Here is a 12,539-nt window from a genome sequence, read left to right on the forward strand (position 1 = left end):
CAATATTATCCTGCAGCATTTATTGGCCATTCCTGGTTCCCTGAGAGAAAAGATGGGGGTGCCTTATCTTAATAGGTCATTTTAGAGGGTATTAAGTGTCATCCATGTAGTTCAGGAATGAAGTCAATGGTCAGCCAAACCAGTAGGATTGCGAACTCATATTGGACACTCCAGGAGAATTCACCACATGACCTCCTGCCTCCAACCTTCCTGTCCCACATGGAAATGAGCCTCGCTGGACGGGAGGACTCTGGGGAAAATAAGGGTGTCTCAATATCATTCAGTAAAAAAACATTCTGGTTCAGAAACAAACCATGGACTTTCTCCCCACATGGCCACACACGCAAATCACATTATCACGTTCATCGACACTGGCCCCATGAGCTTCCACTTCTCATGCATTACCGTGGTTACTCCCAATGAGTTGTTCTTTCTCCACTCAGGCATAATTATATCACATTACTTGCACAGCACCCAGATAGGCAACTCACATGCAGCATTACAAAACAACCACTTACCCTGTGGCAAGGCACAGAATAGTCCCGGCGAAATACTCTTCAAACCCAATGGCCTCCCAAACCAGTTAACAGGGCGGTGGGGGAAGGGTATAAATTTAAAGGACAGTTATTCATGGAAATCTGACTCATCAAGTTGACTGCCTCACAATGACACGATAAAAGGGGCATTTAAGCGACTCTTGGATAGGTACATGGATGATAGTAGAATGAAGGGTAGGTAGTTAGTTTGATCTTAGAGTAGGTTAAAGGTTCGGCACAACATCGTGGGCCGAAGGGCCTGTACTGTGCTGTACTGTTCTATGTTCTATGTTCTATAAAAGGCCTGGAAATCGTGACATGTCTGTGTGCATTGCTTAGAAAAACTAAAAGGAACTGGAATGGGAGAGCAATGAACCGGGCACTCATGATATAGTGACTAAAAATATTTTAATAAACAAAGTAAGGCATTATATTCTTAAGAGATAATGATAACTAAGTACATAAGAGTGCATTTGAATCTTCTGTGATTAATTATGATCAGCGTCTATTGTCCTCTTTCTATTCCCGACAGCAGCTATTTAGAACACGATAAGCCTGAGGTCTGTCTCAGTAATACTTACTTTGATGTGCAACAATTTTCACATGATTTATGAAATAGGAAATCTTGGGATAATTAGCAAGAAGAATGCTGAAAACGGCTAACACTGTAAATAATGTGTAACCCCAACTTGTGCTTGAGAAGTGTGGAGCCATGAGCCGTGTGAAGGCATAATTAAAGGAAGATGTGACTGGGGGAAGGGATGGGAACAAAGAAGGGAACTGAGCGATCAAATGGCCTTGGGAGAGTTAGATGATTAAAGAAGAAGTGATATGTAGAAACAAAAGAAGGCATGTGTTGAAATAAGCAGCGAGCCAAGTGAATATGTAAAAATAGCCGAAGCGGAGAACGTCACGTGACGTTAACGTGTCAGTATGTGGATTGAGCCAAGGAGTTCTGAGTCGCCTCTTGGATCTCACTGAGAGATGTACTCCCCTGTACACACACTCGCATCTCTGAATAAATTTTGCTTGGTTCACCTACAGCCGTCTCGTGTGAAGTGCTCTCAATAATACTCCACAACAATTTACAATTTATGACCATGCTGCACAGATGCTAAAAGACAGCAAACAAGAAAATTCAAGCAGAATAGATTCACCCCTTCGTCCAGACAAAACTCCAGACAAGGCCCCATGGAACCTGAGCCGATGTGAGCATTCGGCCAAATGGTAGCACACAGTCCAATCGAGCCATTACCAAGTTTGGACTCCGATCAGACTTGTTTCTCCCAATGGCAGAAAGGAACCTTCTGACTTTGCCAAGTTTCCACTTAATTAAGCTGGAGGAGTGAGTTGCTATCTCTGTATTTTGGACCAGATTTCAATTCAGTTTGGATCCAGTGAGGTGGTATTTCGTCACCCTTCCTGGATTCTGCTCACTCCCTTTCTGCATAGAGAGAAAGAAAATGACCTGATAATTCTGAATGATTGTTATTCTTTCGCTCCAAACTCAAGTGAATCTCTCTGCAGTCTCTTACTCTTCAACATATGATAATTATGTCTGCACATTTCACGTTACATTAATCAGGACCAAGCGAAGCAGATGGTTTTGGCCGGGATAAAGGAGGAAGGGAGATGCACAAAGACAATTTATGAGCTGAAAGCATGAGTAATGGGGGGACAGGGACAAGTGGAGATTTTGTCTTTGTTCAACATGTACTGAAGAACTGAACATTCCTATCCTTGATGCCCAGCGTCAGTTGCAAAGCTTTCTAGGTCACGTACAGCATGGGTCAGAGGCAGAGTCAAGACTCTTTTTAAATTCAGCTTTGGTATGACAAACTCTACAATGCCACTTTTCACACTACTTCCCTCCAGTGATTTGTGTAGTCCTCCTGAGTAAGGTTGCTAACTTAGTAACCAATTGTGGCCAATTTTAGCAGATCAATGCTACAATATTCTTACAATATTCCTCTGTTCACTAATTTAACACAATCATTAATCTGTTTACTTTCTATGGATTATTGCCTCCTCTTGTATTCCCTTAAGTATAGATTAAGTGGTGATCTAATTAAGGTGTTTGCGATAATTAAAGGAGTTGATAGGATAGATAAAGAGAAACTATTGCCTCTATGGGGGAGTCCAGAATAAGGGGGCATAACCTTAAAATTAAAGCTAGGCTATTCAGAAGTGATGAAAGGTCAGTGCACCTGAACCTAGAGCCTCACTCAACCCTGGCTCCAATACAGGTACAAACATTCCAAAAATAGTTGATGGGAATATATTGAGCTTAAAACCTTATGAATTGTTTTGCAGTTGGTTTAACTCACTTGTAACAGTAATGAAGAGTGGTAAGATTTGAAACAGGCTGTAGGTTTAAATACACTGTCCTTTCATCTCTGGAACTTGTGTTTCAACGCAAAAAACAACCTTATCAGATGAAAAGTCTCCTTCCTCTGGTGGCTACAAAGTCCATGGGTTAAACAAATGTGTGCATTGACACCCAGCTGTCAGTGAGTTTTCATCCACAACAGACAACTGCAGCAGGTTTGGTGACTTCAGGAACTTCACTCAGAAAGACCAGCAGAGTACTGCATCCAATTCTGGGCACTACACTTTAGAAAGGAGGGCAGAGCTGTAGAGATGGTGCAGAGGAGATTTACTAGAATGCTACAAGGGATGAAGGATTTCAGTTATGTGAAGAGATTGCTGAGATTGTTTCCTTAGAACAGAGCAGGTTGAGAAGAGATTGAATAGAAGTGTTCAAAATCATGAGAGGTTTTGATAGAATAGATAGGGAGAAACTGTTTCTAGTGGCAAGAGTTAGTAACCAGAGGACAAAGATTTAAGGTAATTGGCAAAAAGGCCAGGGGTAGATGAGGACAATTTATTTTCATCAGTGAGTTGCTGTGATCTGGAATGCGCTGCCTGAAAGGGCGGTGGAAGTAGATTCAATAGTAAAAGGAAATTGGATAAGTACTTGAAAAGGTGAAATTTGCAGTGCGATGGGGAAAGAGCAACTGAGTGGGGCTAATTGGTAGCCCTTTCAAAGATCCAGTACAGACAAGATGGGTTGAATGGCCTCTTTCTGTGCTGTTAAGATTTTATGCTTCTTTAAAGCTGGCTGGTTTCAGTAGAGGGTGAAGTTGAAACATACTGTTGGAGCAGAGTACAGGCAACTTTACTTTGCATCTGGCTGTGTTCTATTTAACCATGAAATGCTAATTAGAGGGGGTTCGGTGTAGATTCACAGAATTATCCCAGGATAAGGGGTTAAATTATGAGGACTGGTTGCATATGTTGTATGATTGCCTTTAAAGGTGATGTCCCTTTAAAATCTTTGTATGCTAATGAGCTAAGTACCAAGATGCAGTCATGTGACTACAAGCCAGTGTCACTCTGCAACTGTAACACCTCGAGTAAGGTTCTATAAATAGTTAACGCTGTACTGTAAAATAGTTTAGCTGTAATAAACCTGTTTGAGATCTTCAACCAATGGAACTCCACACATCTCATTTATGTTGCATCAGACAACATAAAATAACTCATTACTGTATAGACTAGGCTTGTATTCCTTCAAGTATAGAAGATTAAGGGGTGATCTAATTGAGGTGTTTAAGATAAGTAAAGGAGTTGATGGGGTTGATTAAAGAGAAGCTATTTCCTCTGGGGGGGGTGGGGGGGGTGGTGTCCAGAACAGGGGGCAGAACCTTAAAATTAGAGCTGGGCTGTTGAGGGGTGATGTCAGGAAGCACTGCTTCACACAGAGGGGAGTGGGAATCTGGACCTCTCTTTCCTCCAACCCCACAAAAAGCTTTGAGACTGGGGGTTAATTGAAATTTGCAAAGCTGAGTTGATAGATTTATGTTAGGGAAGAGTATTATGTTCATACTCCTTTTTCTATGACTCTTTTCTCAGAGCCTAATTTGACCACTTTTAATAAAAGCAAAATACTGCGGATGCTGGAAATCTGAAATAAAAACAAGAAATGCTGGAACCACTCAGCAGGTCTGGCAGCATCTGTGAAAAGAGAAGCAGAGTTAACGTTTCGGGTCAGTGACCCTTCTTCGGAACTGACAAATATTAGAAAGGTCACAGGTTATAAACAAGTGAGGTGGGGGTGGGGCAAGAGATAACAAAGGAGGTCTAGATTGGACCAGGCCACATAGCTGACCAAAAGGTCACGGAGCAAAGGCAAACAATATGTTAATGGTGTGTTGAAAGACAAAGTATTAGTACAGATTAGGTGTTAATACACTGAATATTTTAACATCTCACACTGAAGAATGCCTGCAGAGTCTCATCGACAGGTTTGCGTCTGCCTGCAATGAATTTGGCCTAACCATCAGCCTCAAGAAAACGAACATCATGGGGCAGGATGTCAGAAATGCTCCATCCATCAATATTGGCGAACACGCTCTGGAAGTGGTTCAAGAGTTCACCTACCTAGGCTCAACTATCACCAGTAACCTGTCTCTAGATGCAGAAATCAACAAGCGCATGGGTAAGGCTTCCACTGCTATGTCCAGACTGGCCAAGAGAGTGTGGGAAAATGGCGCACTGACACGGAACACAAAAGTCCGAGTGTATCAGGCCTGTGTCCTCAGTACCTTGCTCTACGGCAGCGAGGCCTGGACAACGTATGCCAGCCAAGAGCGACGTCTCAATTCATTCCATCTTCGCTGCCTTCGGAGAATACTTGGCATCAGGTGGCAGGACTATATCTCCAACACAGAAGTCCTTGAAGCGGCCAACACCCCCAGCTTATACACACTACTGAGTCAGCGGCGCTTGAGATGGCTTGGCCATGTGAGCCGCATGGAAGATGGCAGGATCCCCAAAGACACATTGTACAGCGAGCTCGCCACTGGTATCAGACCCACCGGCCGTCCATGTCTCCGTTATAAAGACGTCTGCAAACCCGACATAAAATCGTGTGACATTGATCACAAGTCGTGGGAGTCAGTTGCCAGCATTCGCCAGAGCTGGCGGGCAGCCATAAAGACAGGGCTAAATTGTGGCGAGTCGAAGAGACTTAGTAGTTGGCAGGAAAAAAGACAGAGGCGCAAGGGGAGAGCCAACTGTGCAACAGCCCCAACAAACAAATTTCTCTGCAGCACCTGTGGAAGAGCCTGTCACTCCAGAATTGGCCTTTATAGCCACTCCAGGCGCTGCTTCACAAACCACTGACCACCTCCAGGCGCGTATCCATTGTCTCTCGAGATAAGGAGGCCCAAAAGAAGAAGAGAACTGAATATTGAACAGCAGCAAGTGCAAACCTGAAAAAAAACAGTGGGTAAGCAAACTGAACAGACTAAGATGAAATGAAATAAATGCAAAAAAAAATTGTAAAAAATGTAAAAAAAAAGGAAGAAAAAATGACTAAAAATGAAAGTAAAATGGGGGGCTGTCATGCTTTGAAATTATTGAACTCAATGTTCAGTCCGGCAGGCTGTAGTGTGCCGAATCGGTAGATGAGATGCTGTTCCTCGAGCTTGCGTTGATGTTCACTGGAACACAGCAGCAATCCCAGGACAGAGATGTGAGCATGAGAGCAGGGGGGAGTGTTGAAATGGCAAGCAACCGGAAGCTCAGGGTCCTGCTTGCGGACTGAGCGGAGATGTTCCGCAAAGTGGTCACCCAGTCTGCGTTTGGTCTCCCCAATGTAGAGGAGACCACACTGTGAGCAGCGAATACAGTATACTACATTGAAAGAAGTACAAGCTGCTTCACCTGAAAGGAGTGTTTGGGGCCTGGGATAGTGAGGAGAGAGGAGGTAAATGGGCAGGTATTACACCTCCTGCGATTGCAGGGGAAGGTGCCATGGGACGGGGACGAGGTGGTGGGGGTAATGGAGGAGTGGACCAGGGTGTCACGGAGGGAACGATCCCTTCGGAATGCTGACAGGGGAAGGGAGGGAAGGGAAACCACTTTTAAGTTGCTTGTCTCCTTTAAAAATCATTAAGTATAAATCTCACCCATTACAGGACTGTGGTTTGTCAAGGACTTTGGACCCATTTTTCTACCAGATCAGATAATAGAGTTTTTTCTTGTATCTGGTCCCAGACTGTAAGACACGTCTCTTCGAAGTCCAAGTGTAGCCTGCGGCTGTTCATGACACACTGAAAAATCTCAGACATCCGATTTAGGAAAATCTTGGACCAATATCTCAAAACTGAGATTGATCAATTTTGTTGAGAAAGGGTTTCACAGGTTACAGAGCCAAGGTGGGTAGATAGAATTAAGGTACAGATCAGTCATTACTTAATTGAATGTTGGAATAGGCCTGAGGGGCTGAATGGCCTCCTCCTATTCCTATGCTTGACACTAGGGTTTATGGAAACTAGCATTGCATTCCCTGGAATTTAGAAGGTCAAGGGGCGATTTGATTAAAGTTTTCACTTAAGGGGGTGCAGGGCAGTGTTCATATTCCAGTGCTAACTTGTCTCACCTTAATGAGCACATACAATGTAGCTTCAAAAGTCAAGAATCAACTGTGTTTACTTTGCTTGCAGAACTATTCAGTAAAACACGCGCAGACCAAGTCTGCAGAAACCACACTGAGAGCAGTCAATGATCCTTAATGAAACTGACTGACACTGATGGATAAATGAACGGGATAAACAGGATGTTGCTATGTGCTGGTAAATCAAGGCCCTTAGAATAAGGATAATATTCCATTAAGTTGTGCGAAGTGAATTCCAATGAAACAAACAATATGGAGCCATTTCAGAGTGCTACACTTATACCACCCAAGAAATTGGATGGACTCTCTGACAGGACTCTCATCATTATGTACTTACATTGCAAATAATCAGAAGATTTAAGCTCCCATTCAAGGATCCTAATGTGCTGCCTGAAAGGGAGGTGGAAGCAGATTCAATAGTAACTTTTGGAAAGGGAATTGGATCTATATTTGAAAAGGAAACATTTCCAGGGCTATGGAGAAATACAGGGAAGCAAAAACAATCAGATTGCTCTTTCTGATGTGCTGAATGGCCTCATTTTGCGCTGTATGATTCTGTCAAGTGATTATATTATATAGAATTACATAGAATTTGCAGCACAGAAACAGGCCATTTGGCCCAGCGGGGTCTGTGCTGGTCTTTTTGCTCCACACGAGCCTCCTCTCGCCCTACATCATCTCACCCTACCAGCATATCCCTCTAAGAACATCACTACAGTTTCAGTGATCAGTACGAGTGGGTGTATAAAATTTCATTGCGTGTCTATTAGAACAGTGAAAGCATACAGCAGACTAATTACAGGGTTGGCCTTTCCAAGCATCAGCTTTGACTCAGAAGAGCACTTTGAGGTCTACCACTCAGTGGAAGTACTGATGAGTACACATCAGTTGTTAATGGAAGCCATTTGTGGTGATAAATTGACAGTATCACACAATATTGAAGTGTATTGACTTGTGGGTGCAATCTTTTTCTATCATTTATTGGAACCACTTTTTTTACATAAAAGGGTAGTGGAAGCTTCTGGTTTTAAAGAGAGAATTGATCCCACAGCCTGATCAGTCCTTCCCAATAACCATAGAAATTTAAAATACCAACAGTAATTCCCCTCAGCGTTGCTGTAAAGAATCTTGTTTTTCGCTGAATCAGAAGTCACTGTTCACAGACAGACACAAAATCAAACATTCACAATTAACATAAAAACAGAAAATGCTGGAAATACTCAACAAGTCTGGCAGCATCTGTGGATAAAGGAGCAGAGTTAACGTTTCATCAATGACCTTTCATCAAAACTTTTGCTTTTATCCTCAGAATTTGATTTGACCAACCAATTTGGAATATCATTCAGGCTGTGTCTCACCAAGTAAGAAACATCCTGCAGCAACTGCTTTGCACGGCTCAGCTTAGAGTACTTTTAGTGGCTTGAGTGCACTCCAGTCTTCATCATATGTGGGTATGGCAATGTAGTGGTTATGTTACTGGACTAGAAATCCAAATGTAAGTTTAAATGCTACCATGCTAGTTTACAAACATGAATTCAGTTTATAAAAATGAGAAGTTAGAAGCAGAAGAACTGACCATGAGTCTGTTGGATTGTTGTAAAAACTCGTCTGGTTCACTGATGCTGTCCGGGGAGGGAACCTACCCGGTCTGGCCGCCAAGCGACTACAGACCCACAGCAATGTGGTCGACTCTTAACTACCTCCCGAAATGGCCTAGCAAGCCACTCAGTTACCGCAAAACTGGTCAAGGAGGCAGCTCACCAGCACTTTCTCGGGGTAACTAGGGATGAGCAATAAATGCAGGCATTGCCAGTGGCGCCCACATCCCGTAAATGAGTAATTAATGGAAATTCATGCCCTTCAAACTGACAGAAGGAGCCACCTTTGAGATGGCAGAAGGCTCCACTGTCTGGGCATGAGTCACTGGATCTGACATCATCCCACAACTTGCAATCTCTCAGTGTGGAATTTGATGTGCCTGCACTCTTCCTGTGGTGTGCCACCATTGTTAAGGCACTCAAAGACAAGCCATACTCGTTGGACTGAGCGTCGCCAACTCTGGCTGGAAGTATTCCTGGAGGTTTGATCATGTGATCTCCTGCCTCCAAATGCTCCACTCCCACATGTCTGTCATCAATCACCTAAACCATTGTCCCTCACAATTTAACACCAATCGGAAGGCAGAGTCTTTGTTATCTGATTGAACGATTCTTGACTGTATTAACCCTGCCTTGTTGCCCATCTCCAATGTTTTTTATAAATAAAATAAAACTTTGAAAGTTTCCAAAGAAAATGAAATGAACATGTTTTTAATGCCTGCTATAATTCTTCTCCTAGGTTTACTCGAAGCAGTGTCCCAGAGATTAATCTTTATTTCCTTGAGACTCCAGAGCAATCCTAGAGGGTTCAACTCTAACTGAACATGTAGCACTTTTGAAATGTCTGGATGCTACGTACTGGAAGTTCTTTCTTATTTCTCTACAGGATCTGAACTATCGCGCTGAATGCAAATGAAACACTTCTGTAGCTTGAGTATCAACAAGAGCCTTTAGGATAGTTGGCCCAAAGTCACATTAATTCCTTCTCATATTCCACAATAGTGCTCGTTTTTGGAGCCCTAGTCTGTTACCAAATTGAATCATTTTCTCGAACTGGAGTTCAGACATTCTGGAGCTACAGCGATACCCTCTTGCATGCCAACCTCCCACAAATCGCTTCACTCCAACAACGTTTGCCTAGATTCCACCCTCAAACCATAAAAAAACTAAGGAATGCAAACCGATCGACTCCAAGGAGCATCCACACTGAGTGCAGACATGTTGTAAATTTGTCAGTACCATCATTCAGAGCAATAAAGTGAAATTGGAAGGGTTGCTTTATAAACCTCTTGGCTCCAAATACTGGCAAAATATTTATTTGAAGACACATCTGTCCCTGGGATCTTGCCATACTTTTTTTTAAATAAACACTCCTGATTTTAGCCAGCTGCATCCTGCTTTTCCCCATTACAAATTCCAAGCTCTCGCTGGCTCAGTCTATAAAGACAGCCCACATGAGTCACACCAACCAGAAGGTCTGAGATTCTATCCCTGGTCTGAGCTCTGAGTGGTGGGTGCTACAAGTAATCACCAGATGGAGAGGGGAAAATAAAATTTTAAAAAACCATCCAGGATCAGCTCCCGATTGTTATCCGGGGATCTCTGCCAGAAGGAATGCCTGTTTGGATATTTGTTGAGATGTTAATGGTCTTGCCTGTGATGCATTTCATGGTGCATTGATCACACTATGGCTCAGTGGGTAGGATGCTCACCTCTTAGTTTAGGTCAAAGGTTCAAGTTCCACTCCAGATAGGATAAATTGTTACCGTCTGTGTGCTATTTTTGGTAGAATTCAGTCTCAGGACTTCTGATTGATCTGAAGGATAAGGGAAATAACACATTCTGAGTATTATTTACTATGGAGTTCCCATTCAGCCATATTTCACAAGGGATGACCATTTTGGAGAACCATGATGCCTTATCAATCAAGCGCATGGTTCAGAGTCATTATAGATCATATATAGTGGGTGTGTGATTGCTCAGAAATACAGATGTTGGTCTCAGAAGGTCAGTGAGTTGGAGCTTCTGTATTTCCTACTTCTATAGCATAGGATGTTCAACACAGAAACAAGCCATTCGGCCCAACCAGTCCATGCCAGTGTTTATGCTCCACTTGAGCCATCTTTCCTCATCTAAATGTACCAACATAACCATCCATTCCCTTCTCCCTCATATGCTTGTCTGGAGTCCCCTTAAATGCATCTATACTATTCGCTTCAACCATTCGCTGTGATGGTGAGTTTCATATTCTCACCACTTTGAGTAAAGAAATTTCTTCTGCATTTCCCATAGGAATTTCTTGGTGACTATCTTCTATTAATGCCCTCTGGTTCTGCTCTTCCCCACAAGTGGAAACATTTTCTCTATCAAAACCTTTCATAATTTTAAAGAACTCTATTAGGTCACTCCACAGCCTTCTTTTCTCAAGAGAAAAGAGACCCAGCCTGTCAATCCTTTCCTGATATATATACCACACATTTCTGGTATCGTCTTTGTAAATCTTCTCTGCATCCTCTCCAGTGCCTCTGTATCCTTTCTATAATATGGCCACCAGAACTGCACGCAACACTCTAAATGTGGACTAACCAAGGTTCGGTTTAGCATAACTTCCCTACTTATCAATTCTATTCCTCGAGAAATAAAGCCGAGTGCTTGTTTTGCTTCTTTTTATAGCCTTGCTAACCTGCGATTGGTGTATTTCTACTCTGAAATCCCTTTGTTCATCTGCCCTACCTAGACTCCCACCTTCCAAGTAAAATTGACCTCCCTAGGAATAGCAGTTAATCTACTCCTAGGTCATCAAAAACAGGTCAAGACAGATCCCACTTTCTATCCAAATACCCAGGCGGGGATGGAAAGAACTGGATTCCAGTCTTTACACGCTTTTAGTTAACTTTATTTACAGAAATACATATTACAAACATGCGCCTCCAAACCCAACAACCACAATTTCAGTCTGTTCCTATTTACAGCAGCACAAGTGAATGCCCAGTTAATGCCCACCACCTGTATACAATTAAACACAATTAATATACAAATAACACCCATGACCATTCACACTACAACAATATCATGACGGCCCCTAGTTACTACTTCCAAAGCAGGAATATGAAGAATGATGGACAGAAAAAGATGCTCTGGTCCACCCAGCCTGTCCCACACAACTAAGATACCTTGTGCATCATGTGTATAGCCTCCCACCCCACCTCAAACCATGTGATGAAGTATCGGATAAAAACCCAGCCAATATGGAGGGAAGAAAATCATGGAAATTTCTCTCCAACTCCCTCAGGTGATTGAAACTAAGCCAAGAGATCACTCTGGCCCTGATTAATGTCATGCTGTACTGAAGTGATCTTTGCTCCAGACCAAAACAGGTCCAGCTCTTATTATGAGGGCACTAAAATAAAAGCAAAATACTGCGGATGCTGGAAATCTGAAATAAAAACAAGAAATGCCGGAACCACTCAGCAGGTCTGGCAGCATCTGTGAAAAGAGAAACAGAGTTAACGTTTCGGGTCAGTGACCCTTCTTCGGAACTGACAAATATTAGAAAAGTCACAGATTATAAACAAGTGAGGTGGGGGTGGGGCAAGAGATAACAAAGGAAAAGGTGTAGATTGGACAAGGCCACGTAGCTGTATCAAACACCAGGAGGGAAATAGAAAGCAATGAAGGTGAACAAGTCTAGATAGAGTGGCTAGGAAAGCCCGAGTCCCCTTGGTTGAAGGGTCCATATCCAGGGGGCATAGATTTAGGCGAAGAGGTAGAATGTTTAGCAGAGATTCGACGGGAAATCTTTTTCACCCAGAAGGTAGTGGGAAACTGGAACTCACTGCCTGAAAGGGTGGTAGAGGCAGAAACCCTCATAACATTTAAAAAGTACTTGGACGTGCACTTGAAATGCTGTAAGGTACAAGGCTACAGACCAAGAGCTGGAAA

The sequence above is a fragment of the Heterodontus francisci genome, chromosome 43 (assembly GCF_036365525.1).
Source record: "Heterodontus francisci isolate sHetFra1 chromosome 43, sHetFra1.hap1, whole genome shotgun sequence".
NCBI classification, from domain to species: Eukaryota; Metazoa; Chordata; class Chondrichthyes; order Heterodontiformes; family Heterodontidae; genus Heterodontus; species Heterodontus francisci.